Consider the following 6,000-nt stretch of genomic DNA (forward strand, 5'->3'; position numbering starts at 1 on the left):
ACTTTACTGAAGATGTGAGGACAGGAAGGGATTTACATCACAAACACAACACAAACTGAATTTGATCATCATTTCCTCACCAAAGCCTCCTTGCTTACTTAATTTTCAGGCTCTCCTTTTCTTTGACCTCTGGGAAACTGAGTTCCACCTCACCTTATTAAACAAAACAATTGACCTCTTCACCCCCTTCTCAACCCCAGCTTTTCTCTTCAGACTGTGCTCAGCTAACCTGCAAGCATTTTCCCCAGAGTCAACCCCTCAGGGCCACATAGAAATCTTTTTCTTTCTCCTTCCTCCATAGTCCCTGGGAGGATCAGGGACCAAGAGAGAGATTTCTTTCCATATCAAAGTGCATTTCATCGCCTCCCTTAGCAGGAAGAAGCAGCAACGGTCAATTCTTGTTTTAAACAGCAATTTTAATTACTGAAACTTAGAAATAAACATTTCAAACACATATTTAAAACACGTTTAAAAATACACAGTTTAAACATATTTAAATATGCTTTTATTATCATCCTTAATATTAAATTTCATCAGGGTGTTGCCTGATGAATGTTTAATGTTTTATGACTGATGTCTATGAAAAGTGAGATTTGAATGCTAAGCAGGGCTTCATAATTCTAAGAAAGAAATCAGGAAGGATGTAGTTGGGTCATTCAGGCACAAATATAGCACAGATTCTGCCCAGCAGGGGAAGGAAGTAAAGTAAAACTTGAGGGGAGCTGCTTTCTCAACCTCGGGGAACACCCAACAACGTCATTTCCTCCTCTGCTCTCTGAGTTACTGACTGCTACTGTTTCTCCTCCCAAGCAAGGATCCAGCCAGACCTGCAGAAGCTCCCTGTTCTTGGATAATTCAGGGGTGAGGGGGGTGAAGAGGGGTTCACCTGGCTGGCTCAGTCAGTAGAGCACGTGACTCCTGATCTCAGGGTTGTGAGTTCAAGCCCCACACTGGGAGTAGAGATTACCTTAAAACATAAAAAAAAATAAAGACAGACAGTTGGGGGCTCAAGTAATTAAGGAAAAATTAAAAGAGAAGACTGTATTCATACCCCAAGCCACAAAGCACGTCATACCAGTTATGCCTGATTATGCAACCAAGTGTCCCAAGACTTCATTAACCCAAGACTACAGAAGCAGGTCACTTTTCTTCCATCAACACATTTCAGTGACCTCAAGTTGTCTTCTCCGGAATATGAGAAGCTGATTCTCAATGTAAGTCTCATCGGATTCCCTCTTTCCTTTGGTTTTTTTGGAGGGGGAGCCAACGTGATGCTGGCGTTTATAGGATTTCTCCCCAAGTACATTTGCCACCCCTGGTACTTCTCCACAGCTCTCAGGCCACCTGATGCCATCTGAGGACTGGCTCGTCCCCAGTACCACTGCTCCTCTCCCCCAGCTGTGTCTCCCCAACTTGGACACAGGCTCCATCCTTCCCATCCCAAAGCACAGCTAGGACCCGCAAGTGGATGTTGAAAAAAGCCTGCCAGATGCTTTGAGGATGGCAGAAAGAAGGACACTGAAATGGGGGGAACTTAAACTGGAGGAGATATATCACTGCTCCTTAAATTTGTTAGTCCATACCCTCCCTATGGGACCGTCTACTGGAGCTCAATGGGCCACATGCAATCACACAGTCCCCTGTGCTTACAAGGGCCCCATACTTAATGTTCTGGTGTCGCCATCTTGAAATTCTTAATAATTTTTGAACAAGAAGCTCTCCATTTTCACTTTGCATTGTGCACTGCAAATTATGTAGCTACTCACACCCTCTTTTTTTATTGAGATACAATCAACATATTATATTAGTTTCAGGTGTACAACATAATGATTTGATATTTGTATGTATTGCAAAACAATCATTACAGTAAGTCCAATTAACATCTGTCACCATACTTTGTCACAAACACACCCTCCATTAAATACCATTCTTCTCTGGGACACTTGGGTAGCTCAGTCATTAAGAATTTGCTTTCAGCTCAGGTCTGATCCCAGGGTTCTGGGATAGAGCCCCGCATTGGTCTCCCTGCTGGGCAGGAAGCCTCTTCTCCCTCTCCCACTCCCCCTGCTTGTGTTCCCTCTCTTGCTATCTCTCTCTGTCAAATAAGTAAACAAAATATTTTAAAATAAATAAATAAATACCTTCTTCTTCTTAAACTCTGGCCTGCCTGTGTCTGCATCCAAAGTACCTATGATTATGCCCCTTCTTCTTGGAGTTCTGATTCAATTCCAGGCACAAAATTGCTCCAGAGATGCAACTCTCCTCACAATGAACACAATCTAGTAGGTTAGTTATGACCGTTGAAACTGTCTTCCAAGTATCATAATCACAGGGCAGTGTAAAGGTGCTTTATTTTTTTGAATTTTTCAAAAGATTTTACTTATTTATTTGACAGAAACACAGCAAGAGAGGGAACACAAGTCGGGGGAGTGGGAGACAGAGAAGCAGGGTCCCACAGAGCAGGGAGACCAATGCAGGACTCGATCCCCGGGGACCATGACCTGAGCTGAAGACAGACTCTTAACTACTGAGTCCCCCAGGTGCCCTGGTGCTTTGATTTAAAACAAAAAAAAAAATTGAAGTGCAGTTGACATATAATATTATATCAATTTCATGTGTACGACATAGTAATTCATCATTTACATACATTAGGAACTGATCATCACACTAAATCTAGCTACCATCTGTCATCATACAAAGTTATTACATATTATTAACTGTATTCACTGTGCTATATATGGTATCTCCAGGTCTTATTTATTTTATAACTGTAAGTAAGGGTGCTTTTATTTTATTTTTTCAAAGATTTAGTTTATTTATTTTGGAGAGAGAGCATAGGCAGGTGGAGGGGCAGAGGGAGAGAATCCCAAGCCCCGATGTGGGGCTCAATCTCCTGACCCAGAGATCATGGCCTGAGTGAAACCCATGACTTAGACACTTAACCAAATGAGCTACCCAGGTACCCCAAAGGTGCTTTGATTTGATTTTTTTTTTAGATTTTATTAATTAATTAATTTATTCATTTGATAGAGAGAGACAGCGAGAGGGACTGGAGAGGGAGAAGCAGACTACCTGCAGAGCAGAGAGCCTGATGCAGGACTCCATCCCAGGACCCTGGGATCATGACCTGAGCCGAAGACAGACACTTAACGACTGAGCCACCCAGGCACCCCAACTTCGATTTTAATACAAATATACAACAGGCATATATCTGTGGCTATATACATAAATTTATCTAAATGTGGTTATCTAAAGATCCGGATATTTGGTCCCAGGTGGACCAAAGGGCAAGCAAACAACCAAATTTTTATCTAAAAATATCTGTTTTGGTTAAGGGGCTTGGCATCACATAGATAGCCTTATTCTGTACATGAAGATGTTTTGGAGAAAGGCTAGAGTATTTCATCATGACACCAGAACATTCTGAAAAATGGAACCACTGCTCCTATCTCCTCCCCACCTGCCCTTCCTTCTTCACCCCTACTCTTCCTCTCCCCAGTCTCCCATCCACTCTTCCCTTCCCCTCCTCGACTCCATCTGAGTCTTTTTAGGGCAGTTTAAGTAATTTTCCAGACCTGACTCTAAAGGTATCTCCCCAGCAGGAGTCCTACACTCTACAGAAGTCCCAGGGTCGGGGGGTGACAGCCAACCAGAGGCCGGCCTCCGACAGAGCCGAGAAGGGGCAAAGTGAGAACCAGGAGGAAATGGGTCACTGCCCCGCGGTTGGCAGGAGCAACTGCTGTGCCTGAGCTTTGATTCTGGGAACAAATCTTTGCTCTCCCCATCAGTGACCCACATGAACCATAATTCCCAACAGCAATAAAGTGGAGCAATAAGGAAGGGCTGACTCCACAGCTGTGGGGTAAGAGTTCCCTGGCAAGGGAATAAAGACAGAAAGACATAGTGCTTTTCTGGAGACAAAGGAAACCAAGGGATTCAGAAAATGAGATTTTCAAAAAGGTCTGAGCCTTGACTAACAGCCCCTAAATGCCTCCACAGCAAAAAAATTCCATCTTGTTTCATATTCTTCTGATTCTAAACACCCCTTCTTTTCAAGGTGAGGTAGGGGTGAGGAAGAGGGGGAAAGCAGCTGCAGAGCCAAATCAAGCTGGGAGCCTGGAATCATGGGAGCCACTGGAGAGCTTGGCAGAACCCCACTGTTTGTTGGATGGATCCTAGAAACACCCACTGAATTGGCTACTTCTTCCTTCCCTGCAAACAACATCGTAAGAAGATTCTTCTAGCCTGAAGTGGTGACTTTGTGACCTCTTGGCCTTAGTCACGTCCTCTCTCCCACCCCAGCCCCAGAGACTCTTCTGTTTTCCTTGGCACTTCCAGAGTCCCGGAGTGTCATTTATCGGTAGGCAGCAGAGGGCGATCTGGCCCCAGAGAATGACCGGGTCAACTCTTGCCATGTGCCTGGATTGCTAATGACTCGCAGCTCCATCAACATAAAGCTAACTCTTGACAAAGGAACATTGTCACCAAGAGTTTTCCCTTTTCATTCTTGAAAGCTCCACTGCCTTAGCTAACCCCTTGCCCCTCCCTCCTGCCTTCATTCTCGCTCTCTTTCCTCTCTGAACCTCTTGGAAGCAGCAGGAAATGAACAAGGTCCACAGTGGAGAAAAACAAATCCCAGGGCCCTGCTGAGGGCAGCCACAGGGAAACCACGAAGTGTCATCAGCAGCCACAGGAGCTGTAGGCAGCCGCGCGCGCGTGCGTGCGTGCGTGCGTGTGTGTTCTTATACATAAAAATGACCTTGAGCGATTATTAAAACACAGTTTCCTGGGCCTCACCCAGGAGTTCTGTTTTAGTAGGTCTGGAGAAGGGCCCAAGAATTTGCATTCTTAACACTCCCAAGATAGTTTAAAGCTGTCAGGGGTGGCTACATTTTCAGTAGCACTGTTGTACACCAAATGCAGTGAATACTGTTTAGATTGCTTGGATAAAATCCTGTTAAAATAAGTTCCCCCTAGGTTTAAGCGGCTGCCTTCAGCTTGGGTCATGATCCCGGGGTCCTGCAATGGAGCCCCACACTGGGCTCCCTACTCAGCAGAGAGCCTGCTTTTCCCTCTTCCTCTGCCTGTTGCTCCCCACTGGTTGTACTCTCTCTCTCTCTGTCAAATAATAAAATCTTAAAAAAAAAAAAAAAGATGAATTCTGCTTAGAAGTCCAGATCCTTCTAAGTCTGGGCCAGATCTCACAGATCCGCCTACTGTTGTTCCCTCCCCTTGGACAAGAGCAGAGAATGTATCAACCAGCGCATTGTTTGGAGGGGGCTGAGTTCAGATAATAAGCTGGTTCTCCATTGACTGTTTCTTTCATCCCTATTGGCAGGAAAAACACAGAAGGCCCTTCCTTCACCCCTGGTCAGGAGATGGAGAACCCAGCTGTGTCTAACGGCTTGTGTCCAAAGACCTCTGTCCCCTCGTCAGCATCGTCCAGACTCCAGGGCTTCTAGATCACAGGGCCCCATGGGATGAGCTGGTTGTCCTCAAGAGAGGTGGCACCCGAAGGCATGTCCCGTCATTGAAAGAGAGCCACTTAACTTCTGTGTGTGCACCAGAACATAACAAGACAGAGAAAAGTATCAAAGAACACTTCCTGTCCTCTACTCATCCCCATTTATGACATAGGCCCAAATCAATGATGTGCCTTTCTCCCCTCTTAGTTTGTCCAAATGGGGGATGGGTGAGCCTGGTGGCAGGTATTAAGGAGGTCACATATTGCATGGAGCACTGGGTGTGGTGCATAAACAATGAATCTTGGAACACTGAAAAACTAAAATAAAAATTTTTTAAAATGGGCAGATCTGAATTTTTCCAAGGAAAACATACAAATGGTGATCAGGTAGAGGAAAATATGCTCAACATCATTGATCAAAATAGAATTGCAAATGAAAAGCACAATGAGGGGTGCCTGGGTGGCTCAGGGGGTTAAGCCTCTGTCTTTGGCTCAGGTCATGATCCCAGGGTCCTGGGATTGAGTCCCGAATTGGT

At 45.0% G+C, this 6,000-nt stretch overlaps 1 long non-coding RNA gene across 4 annotated transcripts in view; it reads left to right on the forward strand.

The window, feature by feature from the left end:
• The window catches only part of LOC123939301, a 33,144-nt gene extending 27,144 nt beyond the window's left edge, over positions 1-6,000 (forward strand). For 3 of the 4 annotated variants that reach the window (XR_006817816.1, XR_006817820.1, XR_006817818.1), the window contains one exon: positions 5,339-6,000. This is a non-coding gene — a long non-coding RNA (uncharacterized LOC123939301). Of the gene's footprint in view, positions 1-4,057; positions 4,227-5,338 lie in introns of all 4 variants that reach the window. The other variant, XR_006817817.1, reaches the window with a different exon arrangement.

The sequence above is a fragment of the Meles meles genome, chromosome 1 (genome assembly GCF_922984935.1).
Source record: "Meles meles chromosome 1, mMelMel3.1 paternal haplotype, whole genome shotgun sequence".
Taxonomy (NCBI): domain Eukaryota; kingdom Metazoa; phylum Chordata; class Mammalia; order Carnivora; family Mustelidae; genus Meles; species Meles meles.